Here is a 25391-nt window from a genome sequence, read left to right as displayed (position 1 = left end):
GGCTTGAGGACCTATTGTTCTGGGAATATCTAATGTTCAATTTTACCCAAGGTTTTATTGACTTTCATGTGTTTTGCAAATAGTTAATCTGTTCTCCTGTTCCTGTTTTGTAAGTATCTGGGGTCACCACAGAGCTACGTCCTGAATCACTTCCATTTTTATGCAATGCATTAGAAAACACAAGTGACATGACCTCCAAAGTCATTAAATACCTGATCTCAAAAAGAAAAGCTTTTCATGTACAATGTGACAGCCATCTAGTGCAGTCAGAGATGAATTTCCAATACAACACTGTCAATAATGAATCTCCTTGCCATTACTGTTAGTTCTCTCCATTCATACCTCTCATATTTTCTCACAGTAATCATCTCAGCCTCCTCTAGAATTTTAACATTTTTTCTTAGCAGTGAAGAACAGGAAAACCAAAGATTTTGTTTCATTATAATCAAACAAGTGTCAGCTTCTAAAAACCAGGTTGTAGCTAGCTCTGTTAATATAATTGTTACAATAGTAAAACACTATGAGTTTGCTATCAAAAAGGAAAGAGGTGTTATGATTGCCTTTGTTCATACATATTTCGCTGGGCTGGCGTTCTTCACAAGGCAGGATTACACTATTCACAGTTATGTCTAGTATTAAGAAAATCAATCATTCAAAGAGCCATGGGGTAATATTGCAAATCACAACATTCAGGCCAAGGAAATAACAGAGAATCATACCAATAGCAATGTTTCTGGTGTTAAGAAAGATTACATCCAATTCTCACAGTTACAGAGGAGAGCTTCAGGGGCAACCAGAAGAAAGGAGAGCCTAACTTACACGAGCAGCAAAGCTGCCCAAGTGAAGGCTAAGAAGGTGAAAGCAGCCAAAGGGAAATACTGGCACAGCAGCAAAGGACTGTAGTAATTTGGATTGGACACCTGAAATGAGTTTCCAACCAGCAGGACAGTACAGCTTTAGAAATAGTGGCAGTGAAAAGAAGAAACAGCTTAGGATGCAGCTTGAGAAATTTGTTAAGTTAGATGTGCCAAGCACACCTGTAAGAGCGGGGGCTAAAGCTGGGAACAGAAACACTCCATGTCCACGTTCCTCACACCCAGCTCCCTTTCCTTAGGATATATATTTGCTCTCCAGGGATTTACACTAATTTATACAAGCTTCAGATCCAGAAGAGAAAGGATTGTTATGAAGGGCAGGTAGTATTTTTCATTTTCGTTAATAACTCAGGCCAAATTCCCACAAACAGAATTTCAGTTCTGTTCACCTCACAGAGCTTATAACAAATGGAAATGATGTTCTTTATCCTGAGATAGTTACTTGACATCAGTTGGACGTACTACTTACAACCAAGCAGCTAAGTGCCTGAACACCTCTTTTGCATACAACTGTGCCTTAATTTATATACTGAATTTAATTAATTTGACAGTTATATCATCTGCTAATATTTTTACACTTCAGCTACCGCTGTACTCTGCCTTTGCTTGTTACATTTAACATCTTTTATAAATCATTCAGTACACAAATAGAGCAACTTTACCTCTTCATTACGCTGCACACATAGGATCTTACCTTATAGCAGAAATAAAAACATGGCTTCAGGACAGAGTAAGTGATGAAGAGGAAGCCATGGTAGTACAAACTTCAAGAAAAAGCTCATTCTTCATGTTAACTGTTTCAGGGGCATTTGTTTTCTAAACATATAAAAAAAAGCTAATGGAGATCAGATAAACTGGTTATGGGTTTAGGTGCAAAATTGTGTGACAAAGTTCTCATCTTTAAAAACACGTGTACAGTACATCACCTTTTCCAAGACATCACAGGCAGATTCTGCTCATCCACTTGCTCATTACAACAGCAATATTGGGAATGGTAATCCTTCCATACTTTTAAATAACACTTTCAACTCCAGCAAAACATTATTTATCACTGAAGGAATGGGAGACAGAATATGTAATGTTCTTGAATATATTTTTCTTTGTAGCACAAATCCATAACTGGAATAACAGTCCAGCCTTCAGGTATTATAGGCTGGAGATGAACTAAGAACCTGCATAAATGGAATTTCTTCACGAAATCATTGAACAAATTGCATAAAATGTTTCTTTGGGACACATCCAAGCACCTGATTTAGTAATAAGCAGGAATCTGATTCAACCATGGCTCTGAGAGACCATCAGCCTCAGTGAGTGTCTTTCACTGACAGCAGAATTCTGGATTCTTTTTCTGAGAAATGAGAAAAAACTTTGGAAAATAATAAAACTAGAGAAAATAACATTTCTTTCAGTGGTATTCTCCACCTAAAGAGCTAGCATTACACTTTATTGGCTGATGTTTAAAATCAATTGCAATGCAAGCCTAAAACTTTCTCAGCAGTAACAAACATTGCTTGAGATGGTGGAAAAATTTAAGTAAAAGTAAGCTGCTGATGAGTTTTTGTTTCAGTGCAACTTAAAAACGTGAAGTACTTGAACAAGGCTATTTGCATCAGCTCATTTCTGAAATCCCCATGTGCCTGGGAAGTAGAAGAGAAGCACCACAATTTAACATCTCAATAAATGCAAGCGCACTATTTAAGTGGGTCCCTACTCTCTCTAATATCATGTACCAGCAAATCCAATGTACAAGCAGCCAGAGGTGGGAACCTTTTCTAAAGGGAGAACTGGAATTAGAAACACTTGAGCGACAATTTGTGGGAAAACACAAATTCAAAGCATCATCATCATCATTTTATGACTAAGTTGAGAAGGGGAAAAAAAAGTTCATATATATATGTGTGTGTATTTATAGACATATTTTTTGTATATACAAGTATACATTTTTGATGAAAAGAGGATCCAGGAGTTTGGCTCAGACCACATTTTAAATACGACAGAAGGGAAGATAGGCAGCACCCCAGCTAAAAAAAGTGTCTGCTGATTAAATTCTGAAAGACAGGCTGTGTAAGAAAGCCCATCCTCTTTACTTTTAACTGCTTTGAAGGACCATTGGTGAGTGTCAGCTGAAGGGTGATCTTCTCTATTTAGTGAAATATTTTAATCTTTATCCTGCCTATTTGCCCAGGGTGTTTTAAAGGGGTACATGACATCTTTCTCTCTATATACACTTCTACCCAACTGCCAGAAGGGGAGACTGGGGCAGCAGCACACCCAGATTCATGGGGAGGCAAGATCCCTGCAAACATCCAGCACTACAAAATCTCCAATCACTTTGGACAGATGTGAGTTCCTCTCCCTGCAACCCCATTCTGAGGCTGACCTTGGTTCAACAGCTCTTCTCCAAGGGATATTCCACTTTGCCAGGGCAGCTGTTTTTACAGAGCTGCTGTTTCTGTAACATGTCCAGGGGATACAGGGTAGGTTTTCAACGGGATTTGAGCTGCTAATGTGCTTAGACTCCCTGGAAAATTCCAGCCCAATGTCTTGACATTTACAAAATTGAATTCATGCCATGGCTGTTTTAGACCACAGGGTGTTGGGGGGTTTTTTCCTGTTTTTTTTTTTTTCCTTCAGGAAAACCATGATATATGCTAAACTAGCAGAATAATTTTGAAGTGTTTTGCCTCATTACAGTTTGCAGGAGTGGTTGGAGGAGACCCTGCACCCTGTCATGCTGTATCCAAGAGTAAGGGAGCCAGGAGTTAAGAGGAATTTTATGGTCTACAATTAAAACTTCCTAAGTGCTATCAATTTAGTAGGTGAAATTGCTGCTACTAAGCTCAACTCTTTCTACAAAAATTAAATCCGTGCTGTGGCACCTCTGTTTTGAAAAACTCGTTTACTCTTCTGGATGTTTGTTGAGACTTGTGGACCATGAAAATAGACAGTAATTTGAAGCACTTTATGGAAATAGCCTTTTAGAACATTTAATAGAAATGCACACAGATGTACCCAGCTCAGACTGCACTCTGCTAATTGTCAGCTCTTCTCCCACAAAATTGCAGATGGTGGGAACTATCCTTGCATTTTTTGCATCTTGCCTGTTTGCCCAGGATACCAATAGGATGTAAATAACACCTTATTTAATTTTTTTTTTATTGTGACATTATCACTATCCTTGCAGCACAAGCTTTAATCAACTTTCATTAATTAAGCAAGGGACCAAATTTTCTGCCTAGTAACATGTTTGGAATTCTGTGATCAAAAAACCATGATGACTCAAAAGATCAGAGAGAAATCTTGTAACTAACACTTCTGCATACAAACACAAATTAAAATTGCCATAGGAAGCCTCTCGTGGTAGGAACCACAAGACTCCTTTTGCTGTTTCTGTGGATTTTGTATTTGATTGATTTTTGTCCAAGGCTGATTTTTAAATCTTAGTGTGTCTGGTCATCAGGGACATTTCTTACTGAAGACAAACTAGAAAGGTTTTGGAATTGAATGCCACACATTGTAAGCGTGCTGAGGATGGTAGTCAGTGCCTGGATGAATATCAATAAACCTTCCTACAAGACAAGCCTTCCTAGACACCAGCAGCACTCCGAGCTTGGGTTTTTCCTTACAGATATCCTTTTGCATAGGATGATCTCCTTGATGCTGATCCTCAAACTTACTATTTTGAGCAGCTTTAAAAGTGTCTGTATTCACTGTCACACTTAAGTAAATTTAAATAATTTTTAAATAATCATCTTTCAATCACTTCCTTCACATATCAATGTCCTGATTCCCAAGGAGTCAGATCAGGGTGTTTTCTGCACATTTACAAAAGTCTCAACTGACACAATGAGACAACCGACACAGGTAACCAAATTGTGAGTTTGCCTGTGCTTGTCACCATTCACTACTTGAAATGCAGTACTTAAAACTGTTAAATTTCCTGTTCGGTTATTTACAGATGAGATCCTTCAACCCAAAGGTTATTGCTATATATGTAGTACAAAACACTTAGTTTGTTCTATTATAACAATTAATAACTAAGTTGGAGACGCCAATCTTCTCATTATTTGTAACTCACCTTGTGATGTGTTTAGATGATAATGGTCATGTCTTAATGGCTCTCCCTCACTCTGCCGTGTGGGATTTAGTCTCACACTTTATTTGTGCCATAGGCTATGCAAAACGTGTCCTTTCTCCCAGCCAAGCAGGTCAGAAGTGGTTCTGTAGCTTTGTATCCCCTCTCCCTGACATTTCAGTCCCCTTTACTACAGTCCTCACAGGAAAATACTCTCCCTGGAACATGGTCTGAAATTTATTTTATTTTATACCTCTTCATTAAAAACTGCTGGTAGATTTAGTGCAACACAGTATCCAACCATGACATACGTACCACAGCAGTAATTTTTAATCCAAACAAATATTCAGTAATACTACATTTTTCAGTAGAAAAATTCCAAGGGTAGAAGACATACTCTGTTAACTCCGTGATCAGCTCTTTCTCTTCTTGACAAGTTCCCTTAGTCTGCAGAGTCTCCTTGCAAATTAAATTCAAAACTAACCAATCCTTTTCTGACTTTGGGCACACAAGGAAAAAGGAAATCCTCACAGTTTTCTTTAGTCTGCTCTGTTCCCATCCTGAGCCACAATCTTAGAGACACAGGGACACACACAGGGGGAGATGACAAATCCTGATCCACTGACACTAATGTTAAAATTCACTTTTTCACAGGATCACAACCTATAGTGTGGAGGTTCTGCAGGACAGAAATTGATTTTGCTAGCTAGCACACTGTTCTTTGCTTTCAAAGTACTTCTTCATCTTTCTCACTTGCCATCCCACTCTCAGGAGAGCATCCCACCACCTCGACTCCATGTCAATTTATTTTAACATCTTTTTGTTAGGCCACTCCATATCTCACTAAATTACCTTCATCTGCAAAGGGACTTTTATAAAGAAAGGCTTAAAACAGACAAAAAGAACCTACACTGCCCAATGCCACCTAATCCTACCTCTTCTCACACAGTGTGACCTCACCTTTGCCACGTCAGACTCCCACCTTTCAGGTCTTCTGTATCTCACCACCTCTTGCTTTGCTGACTTGGAATTTAGCTGTCTAAAACAGCCATGTTTGAAAGATTGGCCCTACAGGGAAAATAGTTCAGTTCAAGGTAAAGTTTTTAATTTCCTCTTGGTGCATGTAAATCATTAGAGAAGGGAAATTTAAAATATCATTAAAGAAATCGCAGAGATACGGTACAAAAGCTAAAATAAAATCCCTTAATTAGATATTAGATTAACAACTCTTAATAAACTTACATAAAGTTAGTCAATCAATACTCTTCTCTCTCGGTATCCCCAAAGCAATTAAAATTCAGTGCTCTGCAAGATCCATTTAATGATTTGGCAAAGTCTATTTTGGAACCATGTGGACAGTATTAGCAGCAGAACATTGTACAGGAGCCTGTATACATTATACAAGATTCCTGCTGCAGCAGGTTTGTGGGTCCTTCAAACAAAATGACTCACCAAGGGACCCATCTATTACATCTCAAGTGTTAATAGTGACCAGCAGCTTTGAGGTCACTCCATATAAATGACATAATGTGACCAAGAGCATTAGAATATCCATCAACTGTAAGATCAGTCTCACAGTGTGGATCTTGCAAGAAGTGTGGTTGTGGAAGTTAAATAAGCACAGCTTTTCTTTGCTTGAAGATACATTCTTAGAGGTCACAGGACTGAAACACATAATTTTTCAATTCTTTTCTAAAGAGGACAAAATAATTCAGAAACCATCCTTATTTTATCTGCCCCTCCAGGAGCTGCTGTACATATACAGCAATTTCTTTTCAATATCAAAGTGCTTATGGCAGAATTCATCAGCCACACATTGGTTCTTTTTAAAGCAGCTTCGGAGAATAAAAATTGAATAAAAACTTCTTGAAATTGATTTAAAGCCATAATTAAAAACAAACTGAAAGATTAAAGTAGTGTTAGGAAAATAGTTTTTAACAACCTTATTCTTGCCAGGATGTGCACTTGCAAACGGTCATTTGCTGTGACTGGAGGACAGTGAATATATTTTGTAATTTTGTTTATATTAATTTACTTCCTGAGTATTAAGAAGTACTCAGTAATTATTAAAGGAAAGTAATCTGCCAGTGGGAAAGATGCTGGATGCACAATTAGTAGTGTCCATGTCCCAGTGCCATTGCAGCTCCTTTGTTTCTGGTATATGGAAAAAAGAGTGCCACAGATATGGACGTTTGTTTACCACTGTGATCAGTGATGCTGAACTGAAAAATCAAGTTAGGAACATGCAGTTCATCTTCCTCCATAATAATATACAGGATTGTTTGGGTTTAGGGTGGCTGTTGGGTTTTATTTTGCCTTTAAACAGCGTATTTGGTGGTACCCGAAAGCTTTCTACAGTTCTGAGGGTCTGCCTTAATAAAGACTGAAGTCTTAGAGAAAGCATTGCATCCCAGAATCTAATGGCTTCTGGATGCAAGAGAAGAGTCATTGGTTATTTCCTGGCAGTAAATCATGCTAAAATATTTCAGCACTTAGTCTAACCTCGAGAGATAAACACAAATGGTGATTTGTTGATGTTTGACGCAAGGCACAAGCCACAAAGTATTTCAGAACTTTTGGTTCTGCAAACTAAGCTGGTAAAACAATCTAGAGAATCATACATAATCATTTTGTGCTTCGTCAGGCTCATTTGAGTACTATTTTGATAAAGGAAGCGTTTTCCAAAGGGGCTGTTGTCCTAGTTCTAGAATTAACTGAAAAATGACTTATTTTTGCCTAATGCCTATAGCCTAATTTAAATAGGAACACACTCCAGCTCTATTAGGTGAGAACAGCAAATGTAAACAGAAGCAACAATATTTGTTAGTGAGTCTATTGCAAAACTAGGCATAGATCCATAACTTTGAAACCAGAGGAAAACTATCCCTCTTGTCAGCAGACATGCCATCCAAACTGTCCCTGTAAGGATGTGGTTTGTTGGCATCTCGGAGCTTTGTCTCTTGACCCACAGGTCCAGCTTCTCTTGTTCCATCTCTACTCTCCCCACTACATCCCTTGAGCACTCAGCCCACAATGTGAGATCCAGCAAGAGCACTATGATTTTGCTGGTTTGAAAGCTGTGTGTTTTCAGTAATGCAGTCTCTCTTCATGAAATAAGAGTACAGAAAGACTTTCCTAAGGATCCAGCACATCAAACCAAAGAAGGTATTTTAAATAACAAAGCTCTGAGATTGCTGTTCACACAGCTGGAACTCCTTCGTCAGAGCAGCAGTATAAAAACCTAGAAATATAACTACAGAAACTGCAATATATTGTAGTAGGATATGTGCTCAGCCATAAAACATAAACCACAGGCCAGACGCTATTTTTCATTACATTCAAATCACTCTTACAGAAATATAAGTTAAAACACATTCTGGGAGCTGCCTGAAATGACAGAACCTTTTTCTCCTTGTTTCAGGTAAAAGTGCAATCCATCTCTGGTATGAATCTTTATATTTTCCCCAGTTTTACCAATTTTAAAAAATATGGCCATTTAACTCCAGAAAAGATTCCCCCATTTGTCGCCTCTATTTAAAACAAATGCTCTAAGACAGGGATGTTTTCCCCTGCTCTGTGTTCAATGTCTATCATAATGGAACCAAGATCTCCACTGAGATCATAAAAGAATTAAGCAAGAATACCAACACCACGTGAGTGGGTTATTGTACAAGCCATACAAGCAGTAATAATTTATATGACCTTCTCTTCTGCCAATACCCTTAGCTCAGTTCTTGTCTCAGTTCTCTTTCCCATCTCTGCAGGGAACATCAGAAGTTATTCATCTACTACAAGTTAAAAAAACCTTGAGCTTGCCTCAAATGCATCAGGGGATCTGGGAAAGTTTGTCACAGATTATGTGTCGATGTAGGCACTGTTACTTAGAGGGTACATTATTGATAAAAGCTAAATATTTCATCTTTCTGCACTGTCTTTAAACAAAACTGGCATTTACTTACCAGGAGGCTGAAAGTTCAGCCTTTTCAATATTATAACAAGGAAACACGTTGGTAATTTCTCTCTAAAGAAAACAGATGCCGTGGCCTCTCTGAAGCTGTAGCTGAGGAGAGTCACAGCATTCACTCCCTTCCCAAACAGGAGTCTGAAAATCCAGAGGGGTGCCTCAGCAGCTGTGCCTTGAGGAATGTTCCCCACACAACCCACGGTACACCCAAGTGGGAGAAGGGACAACTCCAATTCTACGTTTCTATCACTCCTAGAGGACAAGTCCAACCCATCCTATTAGCTGCATGCAGGTGTTTCTGAGTGTGTTTGTGCTTTAATTATTCATGACATCAGCTTCATATTTTATGGATTATTCTGCATCAGTGCTGGTACTGGGCTCATGCATTATACATGCACCTGAATCTGTTCTGACGGGAGGCACAAAAGGCACAAAGCATGTCTCTCACCTGTATGCTTCTGATTAGAAGAGAGTGTTTGTAACCCTGAGCCTGAATTGAATCCCAAATGTGTCCTCCTTTGTCCCATAACTGCACATCCACTGATGAACAAAAGGTTATATTTTTCTCTCTTCTCCCTCACTCAAACACTCCTAATTTTACTTTTGAGCCAATGTCAGCTTATAACAAAACTATTTCCCTTAAAAAATGCACTCTTTTTCCTGAGTGCTGGTTCAGAAGTACTGTATACTAAAAATTATAGCAAAGACCTCTTTTAAGATATCTCTAAATGAACCAAAGTCATCGAGTCTAAAGTCTCTAAACACAGGCATCACAAAGTACATTGAGGTTTACTCCAACAGACATCAGAGAAGACAAGGGGATACACTGTTTTGATCATGCTGATGTAGCTTACTACTTAAAAGATGTGACAAATTATTCAGAAGTTTGAAGACAAATCCAAGTAAAATTATTGGGATTTTTTACTGCTCATTGGTTCACTGTGCCACACACCTCGTTAGTGATGCTGGAATTCTTTCTCCTCTTTGTCAACACAACTAATGACAGACTTTTCAAAAATCAGACATTTTCAAAATTGTCCTAGTCAAGGAGGAAATTATTTTAGGATGGGGAGAGAGTGGTGCAGAGGGATATGGGCTGGCATTGCTACTGCTCAGGGAAGGGCTGTGGCATCTCTGCTCACCTGCCCCCAGGGAATGGTTTTATCCTCCACCAGCCCAGTGCCACACAGGAGGTCCTCTCCTTTTCCCTTGAAAGCTAACTTTTCAGTAAAGTTGCCAATATAGCTCTGGCAAAGGACAACCCAGGAAAGAGTTTTTTCAGTCACACAGAAATATTTTAAGAACAACATAGCAAAATTATGTAAATAGATTTAAATAGTAGCCTCCTGCATTCTTGGTAATTGTTTTGCCTCCTACACCCAGAGCACTGAGTTCTGAGCATGGAGAAGAGCCTGAAGCTAATTATAACCAACTGACAGCAGCCCGTGGTCCAAGCAGACACTAATCAGCATCCTGCATTCAAAATACTATGAGTGTTCAACACAGAGAGAGCACACTGATTTGGGGTGTTAATCTTCCCCATTGCTTTCAGCAGGGGTGTTAGCTGCCTGCACTGAGGTGCCTGACAGGTTTTCTCCACTATCCCAGCTAGTCTCCAGCTGGTGTCTGCAAGCCATAAGGAAGTTATGTCACTCAGCAAATTTCAGACCCTATTTTTAATCCAGTTTAAATAAACGAAAAATACCTCACCTGCCTTCTCTGCTATGCTCCCCTATTTGTCAGGTTGAAACGAATCTCAACATGGTTTCACCAAATGAAGAATTTTTTTTTTTTTTCCAATCACACTTAGGAGACAAAAAAAAAAAAAAAAAAAAAAAAAAAAAAAATATCTGTGCTTCTACTCCTGGAGGCCTTGGCTGAATACCCTCATTTTGTTCTGGCACATTTCTGTTAGCAAATGTGCACAGTCTTGCTCTAAAGGGGGCAGTGGTTTGCACCAGTCTCCACCAAAGCCAGCAGACCTCTCCTCTGCAAAGCCACACTTCAGGCTCACTATCAGCAATATCACAAGTCACAAACTGCTCTCCAGCCTTCCAAGACGACCCTGGTCTTCCCTTATTGAAGTGCCTCACAATTCTTTTTCCATCCCTGTATTCTGCAGTATCCAGATACTCCCACCCTGCCAGGTTTGACTTTGGGCTGCCAGATCCTATTTTTACCTGTAATCTTCCCTGCTATCACTTTGGGTAGTGCTTTGTTAGGATTCCAGAGGTTCAGCTTTGTGTCTGAAAACCCTACAAAAATGGCCACGGTATTTTCATTAAGCAACCTCGCTATATGGAGGAGGTCCCTTGCACATACAATTTATCAGAGACTTCATCATATTGACAGGCCTGGTTTAAAACATATCCGTGCTTTTTCAGTAAAACTTTCAGAAGAATTGGGGAGATTTATGCATAAACTCAAAAGTAAATACATTTAAGTATTTTGTGTCATAAGTTTTGACACTTGTTTGCATGTAGGACAAGGTTTTTAAGCAGAGACTTTTAGGAAGAACATGACCTCTTCTAGATTGCAAAATCTAAGATCCTGCTAAATAAACCTTCTCCAAGAACATATAAACTGGATATTTTCTCCTCACATTTTCTATTGGCTGAGCAAGGTACTACTGCCAGCAGACAGCTGAGAGTGATGTTGACAAAAATGACATCTAAGGAAACAACTTCTGCTATGTTTTATCTCCTAGTTACACCTGAACAGTTCCCATAACACAGATACAGAAGGTAAAGGGAGCAAGTGAGACTCAGGAAAAACAAACATCTATGTTTTGAGGAGTTCATGTCACCCAGTGATTGCCTGTGGCCAGGCTCAGCAGAACACTCACGTACACGAGCTTCTGGAACATTCAGCAGTGGTTCCAGAAGCTGCCATTTAACTTTTGCTAACCTGTCCAAAAGAAACTCTTCAACAAAAAGGAGGTGTTATAGGAAAAGTGACTGTGACTCACCCATCACTTAAAAAGGGCCATCTTGAGGGATTTTTTAGCAATGTTGACATGAAGGGAAAACTTGCACTTGACTTCTTACTTTTCTACAACAACCCACTTACGTCAGTGCCTCATTAGACAGTAGGTCTTCATTTATATAATTGTATGAGGCTACAATGGTATCTGCAGCACCAATTATGACATTTTAATTAGCTGGCCAAATGTTCCCAATTCTGTTTTTCACCTAATTAGTGTATTTTGAGGTTTCAGCAGTATCCTCATTACCATACAAATGTTTCAATAATGCAAACTTTCAAAGCAGGGTGAAGAGAGTGAAAAGACTGTCATAGAGCTCAGTAGGTTTGGAAAGGATATTTTACATTTCGTATCAGAAGCATCAGGCACCTGCCCTTCCAGATAACATGAACTGGTTTCTCAGCCTTTCTGTATCCAACTAAGATAAGACAACAAGTAAATATCCTACATTCAGATTTATAGAGCACTTTTTATCTCCAAAATGCTTTGCAGGCATTAACCACATAACCATTAAATATTGATATCTGCATGATTAATGCTTTGTTGTTACATTATATGAGAAGAAAGATACAAATGTTGGGAGAAGTTATCTGCCTTGGAAGCAAGCCATGAATTTGTGCATAGCAACTCCTTACCTTATGTTTCAGATATGCTCCTCTTAAAAATCTGGCAGCTTTAGAAATAGAACTGTGGATATAGTGATCCTAGTTCAATATCCACAAGTTTATTTCCTCCTGTATCAATAATTTGTTTTAAATTAAAACATTATGCCTGAAAGCACCATTTCCCCCAACAAGCATTCTTTGAGGATTTTTGCAGCATAAGCCTGATGGATCTCAGGTCAGCATCCTGGTTTGGGGATTTTATAGCCCCCATCTGCATCACATCTCTAATGTTTCCTTTTGTACAGTAAGGGGAAAGGAGACTAACTGCTAATAAGACATTTTTCTTCTCTCTGAGTTTAATAATTTCTTACATGTTCTATCTTGTTACTTCAGACGTATTTTTTTTCTTTCTAGCCCATTGCTTACAGAAGGGAAAAATAAACACATCAAAAATATTCTTCATTTGACTAATAAGTTGCATACTTGTTACTTAGCAAAGACAAAACTCAGCTACACCAAATAGGCAAAGACTAACAAGCAGATCCTCAGGTGTTAAAATTTAGTACAACCTTGAGAGAGCTATTCCAATTTACCACAGCTGAGGACAGAATCCCAGAGGGTCTCCTTGATATTTATTTTCTATTACACATCTCTGCTAGGCCAGAAAGTTCCTGATTTTCATTAATACAGCTCCCAAAAGAGTTACAAAGAGGTAAGAAATGAAACCCCCAAAAATTTATTCTAATCTAGTTGACCTGCTTTATCCAGCATCTTTCCCCTCCTTCTAATATTTTTCCTAAGAGTTAGTGTATGAAGAGCCCATTCCAGTTAATCATCACTTGAAGAGAAGCAACTGATGAGATTTTTCTTAAAAAAAGAAAGCTTTTAAAACTCCTTGGAAAGTTTGTTCCTTGTGAAATACAAGTGATTGTGCTGGTATTTTTAATACTTGGCCAGAAAGAAAATTCTTCCTTCTTCTTCTCACTGACTTTATAATAGATTCTGAAACTAGAAAGAATTACAGAAGGCATCAAAGTGAAGAAAGAGAACAAACTCATGGCTTATTTGGACACCAGGTCACTGAGTGTTCGTATCAGAAGTGACTGGGATTTTTTTGCTACACTCAATCTACAAACAGTTTGCTGCCCTCCCCAGCCCAGAGACTGCTCTTCCCTGGGAAAGCTCAGAGGTGGCTGAGTTTTGGGGCTCTGTACCTGTCAAACCACACTTTGCAGGAGGTCCTGCTGCCTGAGGAATACTTGTCACAACACACTAAAGATGGCTTTTGTATTATTCCTAACATGAATTCACTTGCTTCTGGTTTTATGCATCATCCTTAAATATACCCTCCAAATTCTGGCTAGAGGTAATAGACACACTTTTATTTTTATGATAAACCATAAAAATGTGTCAGAGCTAGACAGAGCCACTAAAATAATCCAGGAGAGGGATGGTAGCCAAGATATACTGGCTCTGTGACATATCACTCTTTGAATAGCCTCTGATGGAAAATCCTTACACTTTTCTCCTTTTTCTCTTAGCTTTTAACATGCAGGGTGGCAAGTGGCTTATGGGCAAACTAGAATCTTCCATGCACTGTTGGAGAGGTGTTGGCTGGTAAAATAGCAGGGGATGGACGAGCAATACCAAAAGTCTGTGCCCTGTGCAGTAAGGAGGCCTGCAGTAAACATTCCTGCCAAGCAGAAAGTCCAGTGAGCACTCGCCTGGTTTTCCAAGCACTAGAGAGCAGAAAGTAGTGCTCAAGAGTTACCTCAAGTCAGAACAGAATTCCTGCTCTTCCACACTGAACAGTTGCACAAAGTACACCTTGGACTGTACCGGAGGAGCAGCCCAGATACACAACATTCTCTGACACACAACAGATTAATAACCAGTCTCCACTGACTTAAGTCAGTGCAGGCTGTTGGATGCATTCTTTCTACTCCTGTCTTTTCAGGGCAATGGAACACTTGCAAGGATTTTTTAATATTTATACTTTTTTTTTAAGTAACACACAAGTTTTTCCATCTCCACTATCATACATGGAAACCTTACTCTGGACAAAGGCTGTGATCTCTACCAGTTCTCCCAGTGTGGTTTGGCTTTGGGATGATGCCCATTGGGAGCTGGCCTAGATTGTATTTGCAAACACTGGTACCAGTTTTGCATTTGATATGGAGATTTCTAAATGCAAACCAAGATCCCAACAGTGACAAGCTTCCCCTGTACCCAGGGAGCTCTGAAGGACACAGAGCAGCATTTCCCCACTGTGCAATCACCACCAGCACCAGCCAAACAACTATTATCATTATTATTCTTATTAAGAGTCACAGCATCAATTTCCCAACAAAACATATGTCATTATAGTTTGCTACAATCTTGGCAGCACTAGATTATGCTGATGTTATTTTTGGCCTGATAACAAAGGCCAAGGACAGCTGTAGCACAATTCCTGATCTTGCTGATACTGGTGGCAGTTTACCAGTCTGCTGGGGTGTGAGATGGACAGAGATACCCACAAGCAAACAGCAAAAACCAAAGAAGAACAGAAAAGCCCATCTATCATTTTGGCTTGGGTGTTTTTTGGAGGGTTTTGGGCATTTTTGGCAGGATCAATGTAATCAGATATGTACATTACCATGTAACAGTTTAAGGAAAATAGAGAATTGTAAGAATTTCCTTCTAAGAGTTACGGTAGACTCTCATTCCAGCCCCTGGGAGAAGGACTGGTTGGCAGCATGTTCACACTGACACACTGTAAAGTGCTGGAGCCAGCAAAGGGTCAGTAGGATGCCATTCACAATCCATCCCTGCTGGAATAACCTGTAAAATGAACATGAAACTGTTTCTAAGGGGAAATTGTGCTCTGCAAAGCTGAGGCGACAGCAATGCTAGAAAAATGTGTTTATTCTTTGAAATTTAGTGGGGCTTTGTGATTTTTTTAATTGTGGGTTTGTTTTTTTTTTTAATGGATAGAAGGCAAGCTTGGAAGAGAGGGCTTTGGAAAGACTGTGTCTTGAAGCACAGTTTCCCTTCCGAGAAAGAAGTGTAGAAGTAGAAAGTAGCAGTTTGTTAAATCTTGGTGCTCAACTTTTCCTTTATACCCCCAAATAAGGCATTTCCTCAGAATCCTACACAGGTCAAGACTGCAGAACATATTTTTCTAACTCATCTCAGATACCTACAGCACATAAATCATCCCTAGAGCTTGTAGAACTGAACAGACAATAGGTGGCAGGACAAGAGGGCCAGTAACACTGCAAAGTTTAGTTGCACAAGGAATATTACCAAAAATATGCCTTATATTAAAGCCAACAAGCTCTACTGAGAATGTGGTTCTGAACTTTCAGAGGCTTGTTTTGATCTGCAATAATTAGCGTTCGTTCATTAAAATTCAATATTTACAAATATGCCTGTTATGAAAGGAAGAAATTTTTGGCTGTGAAGGCAAATAAAACATTTTATTACGGAAGAGTGTTTGTATTGGTTATCTACATTTGGCTTTTTATTACAACTCTCTCCTGTTCCCACGTTTAGGCAGAGTGTTGTAATTTTTGCAGCACAGCACACAGTCAAACATCCCAGCTGTTACATTGCTACGGATTTACCCCGTGGCTCTCAACAAAGGCTCGGGAGTGTAATGCCAGGATTTGTTCTACCCAACTGCTCCGTTTGACAAGGATGATGTTTGTGTAACACAAGAGATTTTGGCAAAAAGATCATTTATTTATTTATTTTGCCTTGGATTGAAGTATTGCTTTGGCGCTCAAATAACTTCACCAATCATTTTCATTCTTGGCCACCACTTTCAGGTTTCCTTACAAAGAAATTAAAACTAGATGGTACCTGTTACCTCAAAAAAAACCCTCATCACAATTTTCCTAGAAAAATGTTGGTTGGGGAAATACAACCTAACTTCCCTAAAACTGTTAAAACCAGTTGACATTTTTACCATCTCCAGTGGTCATGTAAAGTTTTTTAAACCAACTTTTATCTGGACACAGCAGACTTGGTATTTTGTCTACTCCCTAAACAGCATTTTAAATTGTATTCCACAATCTATTATCCTTTTACAATTTATAGATTTTTAAATGTTGCTTTTCAGAAATATTTCTTCACAGTTTCTTTGCATTGAGCCTCTACTATAGTGTTTGCTGCTTATTGGAAGTTCATCAAATGAAGATGAAATAAAACCCTAATATTTAAATTTCTCATAAACTGACTTAAGCTGAACACCTCTGACTGTAGGCATAGTAAAGTAGTTCATTATTAGGACCTCATTTTGAAGAACTTTGGAGTTTAATATTTAAACCTCAGTAAAATAAATTATGTTTATATATGCCAGAGCAATTATCCCATCAAACGAAGGTGCTTTCACGCAGCTCAAGTATATGTAACAGTGGTAGGCTTTTCATATTTTTAATACAGTTGAAATAATTTATTTTAGTAGCTATTCAACAGGAAAGAAACACTTCATGCTGCCATTTCCAACATCCTTAAAGTATTATTTTTAAAACCACCTAAAGAATTCAAAAGCGGGGGCACAATTCTCTGTTGATTACATTTTATAAGTTGTTATAAATTTTTTATAAAAAGGAATTGCTTGCTATTAAACACTCCAGGGTTTTAAAATTATTTCTATAGAGCTATTTTTAATTTATAGACACACACACACAAAAATAGCTACATTAAAGGACGCAGCAAAGTCACCCAATTGAAAGTTAGCACATGCCAGAATTAGAGAGGCCCAAGAAATCTTCCCTCTGTCATTTCTGTGGGCAACTTCTCTGCTGGAAGCAGCACCACAAACACAGGATACCACTGAGGAGTTAGAGATTGGACCAGAAACGCTGCAGGAAAAAAATCAGGTTAAGCAGGCAACAGTAAATCTCATAATTTCTAATTTTTGAGGGCACGATGGCAGACCCAATTGGCTCTCAATTTAGAACACCGTGAGAAACAATCAGAACACACTATTACAATTATATTTCCTCATCTATTTCCTTCAGTTCACTGTCCCCCTGCCACTGGAGGATCTCCCAGATGTCAGACTGGGGGCTCACATGAACCTGGCTGGAGGTGTCTGGGTGGGATGGGAGCCCAGCAGCTCCCTTCAAACTGGGATTGCTACTCTGCACCGTGTGCTTTGTGTAGCATTGCAGTGTTAGCACTGCTACTGAGGCTAAATTATGTTTTAGCTCTTCAGAGTGTTTCATATTCATATATTAATTAGGGTAGATACCATAATTTTCTTGGGGAATACAACAATGTGGAAGAGAAACAGCGACTCGTATGAGCTTATAACCCAGTTAACTGGAATACACAGGAGAAAGAACTGTGGGCTTCTTTATAAACCCAGGGACTTCCAGTTAAATATCATACACCTTCTGTGAAAGTCAAAGACATTTGACATAGCTTATAAAAATTGTAAAGAGTCTTCTCTACTGGAAAAGGTCTGGGCAGCCTCTGTCAGCAGGATGTTTTCTGCACGTATTAACTTCCCTCCAAAAATCTCTGAGCGTCGTTTCCACATTCCACACCAACTGTTCCATGCGCTTCAGAAAAACAGAAAAAGTCCAGACTGAAAATCAGTTCCATGAGAACCATCTCCAGCTGGATGCCCCCACGTGCAGAGCATGCCAAGACCTGGCACGGAAGTCAGGTTGCAAATTAACATGTGCCACGACTCCAATTAGATTAAAGTCAACATGAAGGGAAACTCAATTCAGCTGCACATGGTTCAATCCTTAACAAAGTGCCTGATAACATATCCCCCACCCAGGAAGAGCCTTAAGGAAAGACAGGCCAGACCCTTAGCTTTATGAACAGAGGTATGTATAAGATTAAGATGCCAAAAAATGCAGCTTTCTCCCCCTTCCTTTCTTTCTTTTTTTTTTTTTTTTGATTATTTTGCCTTTGCTGTTCTAATTTATGGTGTTCTGCAGAAGACAAAAGCCCAGAAGAACTCAGCACATTGGCACCACGCCTGGAAAAGCGACATATTGCACATATATTTTTCATACGTTTTCAAAAATATCCCTGTGACGGTTTTTGCGCATGAACTACTTTCATGTTTGGCAGAGCAACACCCCTCCCTTTATCCTGGGCAACTACACAAGGACATTCTGCCTTCAGTTCCTGCTGAAACTTCCCACAGAAAGAGACTCCTTCAGAAAAGCATCCCTTGCCCAGAGCAGCTCTGAACTATTCTTGTAACTGTCAGCAAGTGCTTGAAAAGCAGCAGTGGGAATGTGCTACTTTATCAGAGATTGGGGCCTGATATGCAGCAAAAAGCAAGTATAGATTTCATGGTATGGCTCAAATCCCAGGCAGAGCCCCCAAAGAGCAGAGACCATGGATATAGAGTTGCTCATCTGAGAATGGTCTGATTTTATCCCTTATTATCTTATTTATATCTTGTTTAACACATACACAGAGATAAAGCAGAGGTTATGTTTCTTTCTCATGTGAACATTTTTCCCATTTGCTCCCCCTGAATTTCATCTGCCATTTTATTGCTCAACCACTCAGTTTTATTTGCTGTACCCTTGTAAACCAGGTCCTGTATCCCAGGATCTGTGCACCCTTTATAACTGTCAGTACCATACTGGAGAATTTAAGCTTCAGCAGAAAAATAATAATAATAATAATAATAATAATAATAATAACAAAAAAAAGTAATTTTAAAGTGTCTTTTTTTTTGAGACAAGTTTTCCTAAGTGCCCATGGGAATGATGGATAACATTCAGGTTAACCTACACCTGCTGTATCCACAATCAAGGTCAGAGTGCTGAGGAACCAGTGCATGACAGGAAATACTGCTCTAAGTTTTATTTACTGGGACATTGTAGTTGCTCTATCAGTTATATCTTGATATACTTATTTACTGTGCACTCTTTCTTTATTTAATCTTCTGCATACTGATAGCTATTTCCATAGCCACTGAAGGTCAACATTAATTTTAAAAGCAATATTGAATGAAAACAACCAAGTGAAATAAAGGTACTGTGTCACCTGCACAGCTCTGGATTTTAAACTGTTGGAAATCAAACAATTTCTTCTTTCCCCACTAAACTAGCGCCTTTGGGTTCACCAGACATAATTATAGAGATTGAATTTTTTATTGCTCTTTTTGCTTTCTCTTTGCAGCACTGACAAAGCCATGGAAGTGCTTAATAAGGAAAAATACAAGTTAGTGTAAATGTCACTTTCTCTTTTTTTCTGTCATGCACCTCTTTCGAAATGAGCCTGCACTGTACAGTTTGCAGTGTCTGCTTCAGCAGCATCACACAGGTGTCTGAGCATCCTGCCTTCCAGGAAATCATTTATTTTCCTGAGTTGGCATGAAGTGGTTGTTAGAGGAACCCTCCATGCAGCAAATAGAAGGAAAAATTTTTTTCGACCTAACAAAACAAAATAGATCACAACTTGTGTATCAAGAAGAGTTGTTCAAGACCCCAAAGAGCTGAAAGACACATTTAAAGTCTGTGTGCATATATATGTGTGTATATATATATATATTTATATAGTTGGGCTTCCCTTACCCCCACTCAAAACACTGTATTGAAATAACTATTGGCACAGTCCAGTAGAATCCAAATTAACCAAATCAATTACTACTGATTGAGACAAGAGCCAATCTTTGATGAACTACAAGAAACAGAAGTGGAACAACTGGGCAAAGTGAAGTCTGCCCTTCATACTGCTTTTGTTTGCTTGTGGCTTTTTTTACAACTAGAGATGAATGAAAACCATCTTTGCTCATATATTTGCCATGGACACCATCTGGCCATACAGCTTTTTATATGTAATTATCATTAAGTCATATCCTCATCCAGGTAGCACACCACAAATTTAAAGGATCAGTGCCAGAATCACTAAAATTTTCATCTGATGAAATGAAATGTTCATCCCTTCATATGCAGTCTTTCTTTTTATTTTCCAGCACAGATACTGGTAATCTTGTGAATTTGGGTAGGTCACAGTTGAAAAAAAAAAAAAAAAAAAAGGCTTCAAAGACGAAACCACAGACTTGGAAAATCTAAAGAAAATAAGACAGAAGCTCTGAGATGCCTTGTGCTGACAGGTTATTATTATTATTAATAGGAGAAGAGGGGAAAAGAGTATATCCAATATCAACCTGGACTATATCTCTATTAGGCACCTACTATAGTCCTTACAGATTTAGGACACAACAAGGGAAGACTGAGAGGCATATTGTTCATAAAAATGTGACAAAAGTTAGTGTCTTCTCAGCAACTCAGCCCCCCATGCCTGTGACAGCACATCCACCTCTGGAGACACGGCACATGACAATAGATCAAGGTCACTAAAAACATAGGCAGAGTTCAGAAACAGACCTTGCAACAGTCTTGTAAAAAATTTCTCACAGTTTGGTAATATATTCTCCATTCCCAGGGAGATTTGTATTTCTTACTGGTGTCCCAGGATCTAAAGCACCACTTGGTCGGGTGCAGCCAAAGCTGAAGTCCTCCTTTTATGGGAGCACACCTTGATAAAAAAGCTGACTGGATCCAAGTGAAATTTGTTCTGTTGCTATGGACTGCAAAAGGCAGCAATGACTGATGTGATAGAATCCTGAAAAGGCCCCTGAGAACTTTTGCTGACTTCACTGGGATTTGCCTGACAGAGAGCAGAGACTCTCAGTGAATACAGCCCTACTTTTTCCTTACATGAATGGTTCTGTGGAGAGCATCTTCTGCTCCTGCTCGGGAAGCTGTGCACCCCAGCTGTGCCCCACGGAGGGGCAGTGGGGCCATGGCAGTACCAACACTCCCCGAGTTTGAGGTCCCAGGGATTGCACAGGTTCCCAAACAGCCACTCTGCTGAAACCTCCAGCTCCTTCAGGGTATTCTGGTTCCCAAGCACAAACCAGAAGATTTAAAACACGTACAGGGCGAACTCATACTAACATATTGGCTCCAGGTTGAGCAGCAATTTATTCATACTGGTAGTAGAGGTAGTGTAGGTTAAAGTTTCTAATAGAACCAGTTATAATTCAGCTTAATTCTTCCTAACACCTTTTTCACACACCTGTTGCTCTTCGATCTGAGCAACACAACATCCCCATCTGTAAAAATACTGGGAATACTGACTGAAATCCTCTGGGAAATACATTCTTCCACCAGATGCCCAAAATGCAGCCCAGGGTCAGTGAAGTCATTTGAGAAATGGCAAGCTGGTTCTGCCAAAAGCATTTCTCCCTCCACCTGCTGCATCTTACAGGATGCCTAATGGAGGTGAAGAAGGAGACAATTGGGTGGGGAATTGAAAAACCTTTATCAACAAGAGCAGAGTATCTCATAAAGTTCAGTTTGATATTTTCAGTGATATGTCTTTGCTTCTTAGAGATTTTACAATATCTGTCCTTTCATTTCAAGAGAGAAAGAGACTAATTTTCACAGTATATTAACAACCACTTTCATATTAGGCTGAATACCAATTTTTTTTATTCTTGTCTGGCTTGCACTATATATGTTTGTATATAAACAAATAGATGGAGCATCCACATTTTGTAGTAAACGTTTTGATGATCTTAACGTTTTTTGTTTGTTTGTTTTTCTATAAGGAGGAACATAAGGCACTAAGAAAATAAAAGCACCATTAAAAACATCCTATGTATAGTAAAAACAGTGATTTTAACTAATTCTGACAATTTAAAATCCTGCTAGAGCACATGTAGCCAAAAATGCCCATTTCAAACATTGAGTTGTTCGAACAGTAAATAAAGAAGATCTCATTCTCCTCTCACAGTTATTTTCACAGATTCAGAGATTAAGTAATTCTCCTTACTTAACTGAAGTCACTCCTGATTTATAGTGATGTGAGTGAGAATTTGGATCCATTATTCTTACCAGACAAAGTTCCTCACTGGGTGACACTCTACAGTTATTGTTCACACCGAGTACAATCTATTAGTAAACTCAGTTACTTCAATATGATGGACTCATATTTCAAGCTTAAGATTCAAGTCTTAAAACCTCAAGCTTTTGAATTTCAAGCCCAGTAACTGAATGCTAGGACACAAATGCTTTAACATATGCAAGATATACTACTTACATTTCTATATAGTTTTGTGTAGATGCAAGTTACTTGCAAAGGGATGAATGTACAGCTCTTCAAAATGCTCTCTTGTGTTCCTTGGACTTGTGGAACTTATAAAACTCACTGTGGACTACGATAAAGTATTTCCAGTTTGAGACCTCTCTCAAATGCATAGACTGTCAGTTATAGGATTGAATCAAATGTAGGAACAGAACTATCAAATAGATCTCTTATCACAGCTCCTGCCACCACAGAGAATTATCACAGAAAAACAAAACATAAAAAAAGTTGACTTTTTTTTTTTAAAAGACATAGGGCACACTATGAGAATCTACATTTCCCAGTGCAATAGAAAGTTCCCTGAATCATGCCTTTGTATTCTGCAGAAAAAAAACTAGGAAAACAAAAAGCTGATTATGCCTCTGTCATCTACAGTCAAGTAAGCAAGTCCTCTGTGGTAAGAGATGCCAGCTGCTCTAGATGTTTTTAACAAGAGCTTCCTGAGAAGCAAAGAGGAAATGAGACAGGCCTTGCCTGTGAGGGGAAGTGCAGAGCTTTTAGTCTCAGGCTCTGTTGCTAAGAGGGACAAATGTTTCTGTCCATGATGCCAAGTATAAAAAAGTCTGAAAAAATACAAAGCCCTAGAATATTTTAGTTAAGCCGTATAAGTGAATATTTGTATTAGTTATAGGTGTACCCTTCAAAATTTCAATTGTTCTTAATTCAGGAACCTTAAAAATGTGTTAAGTACCTGATACTTAGTTAATATATCTTACTGATGGCTCCTAGCAGTGATCCTAGCAGCATCCTGCCGCTTTTGCTGTTTGTTAGATTTCCAATGTCAGGGGAGTCTGGAGCTCTAGAATCAGCCAAGACAAGCCAGAGCCCTCCACACAGGTAATTATGGAGATGGGAAGTACACAGAAACTGGAGGAGAGCAGGGTGGTACATCACTGCATTTTGCTTCCTCCTCTGGAACATTTTCTCTGGGGAAGGCTCATATACCTTTCCCTGTCCTGCTGCTCATCTTTTGCAGGCAGAAAACCAGACACGGTTACGTGGAGGAGAAAACTGCCCTGAGATGTATCACGCCTGATTTGTTGGTGCTGTCATGGAGGTAAATACCCATTTGCTGTTGTTTGCATCTGATTGGTTTGTCAAAAAAAAATGAAGGGCTATCATTCTTCTAAAATAATAGTCAATTCAATAGGATGCAGTGTTGTAATTACTTTTTTAAAAAAAGAAAGTAATAGCTATGTCTGCATTTACTCACATAGAATTTCAATGATTCCAATCCCTTTTTTCACACAGCTTCCAGTGAAGTCCTCAAGGGCAGATCTGTGTTTCAAGGATATGTGGTAGTAACCCAAAATTTCTAATTTGGCGGCTTCTGCTTTTCCTTATGCTTCCTAATCTTCCCAAAGAGGAAGCAAAACCCACAAGACTGGAAGAATGTAATAGCAAGGACTCACACGAATGACCTGAAAGTCCCTTTGTATATTTTCTTATGTAAATAAATATAAGACTTTTTCTGCCTTGTGTTCTGTCAGTAAATACACCACTCTAGTGCCCACCAATATGTTGTCTACAGCAAAACTCTCTTTTCACATAATCTGTTTGTATTTTCATCAGAGCTGAACATTAAGCCTATGATGCTGCATCCTGGCTGCAAAATCACCAGGGGCAGATTCTCTGCTTCCTGCACCTGATGTGCCCCCTCTGGAGGGGCCCTGCAAAGCACAGCACACACATTACTAGACTGTTTTCAGCTTGAGCACCAACATAAGTGTGTATTTGCCTTTCCCTGTAACTCATTCTTCACTCAGCCCAGTGCATTTCCAGCCGAAGAACGAAGGGTTAGAGCACTAGGCTTTCTGCTCTTGTGAGCTAAATGTGTTTTGGCTGTGAACCCCAAGCTGACATTTGCCTATGTCACACAAGTGCTGTGTATCCGTCAGGATGGGCACCAGATTGTATTTTGATAGCTTCTGCCTCAGTGGAATGCTCTCAGCCAAAAATATGGATGTCTGGCAGCTTGTTTCTCCCATGTCCGGTTGACAAAAACATCAGTTAGCTTTTATCCATGAATCTCAAACTTTATTAATGTATTTCAAAGGCAGAAATACCAGATTTTTGTGATGATTGAACCAGCACATAAGCAGTTTTTTGGACTGTCAAGCAGGCACTGTCAAGCAGGAGAGAGAGCCATTAAACCAGAATGACTGGAGAGGATTGGGACTGTTCTGTCTGATGAGGGTCTCCCAGGTTGGCTATTTCTGTGTGTTGAGATGGATGCAGGTTAACTTAAGGTATTTTCCTAATCTAATGTGTTAAATTTAAGACATTAATCCAGTAAATGGATTCCAGAAGCACATGTGAACGGGGCTACAATTACTGTCAAATTCCTCAAAACCAAAATTAGGCCAAAGGAAACACAGGTTTTTGTTATAAATGGCTCTTAAATCTTTCCACAGAGGGGTAGCTATCACAAAGGCTGGGAAGTTACCAGTTAGAAGACCTAGAGCAAAACACAAAACATCACACTGAAGCCTTGAAGTGATGCTATTTTCCCTAATAAAGTCCCCTGGTGATGGAAGAATAGTGACTCTTCCTATAATTTTTCACCATGTTCGTATGGTAATGGCAGCCTCTTGCTCCATATTATGACCATATGCCAAAGGTTTACCATGAGTCATTAGTTATGAAGGTGATCAATTAAAAAAAAAAACAACAAACCCAAACCACAAAACCAAACAAAAAGCCTCCTTTAGTTTACATTTGCATTTTGCCTTCATTCAGTCTCAGTCCACGTGGTATCCAGAGT

Source organism: Pipra filicauda, unplaced genomic scaffold (assembly GCF_003945595.2).
Source record: "Pipra filicauda isolate LSUMZ 115617 unplaced genomic scaffold, ASM394559v2 scaffold317_size908105_pilon, whole genome shotgun sequence".
Lineage (NCBI taxonomy): Eukaryota > Metazoa > Chordata > Aves > Passeriformes > Pipridae > Pipra > Pipra filicauda.
This window is presented reverse-complemented; position numbering follows the sequence as displayed.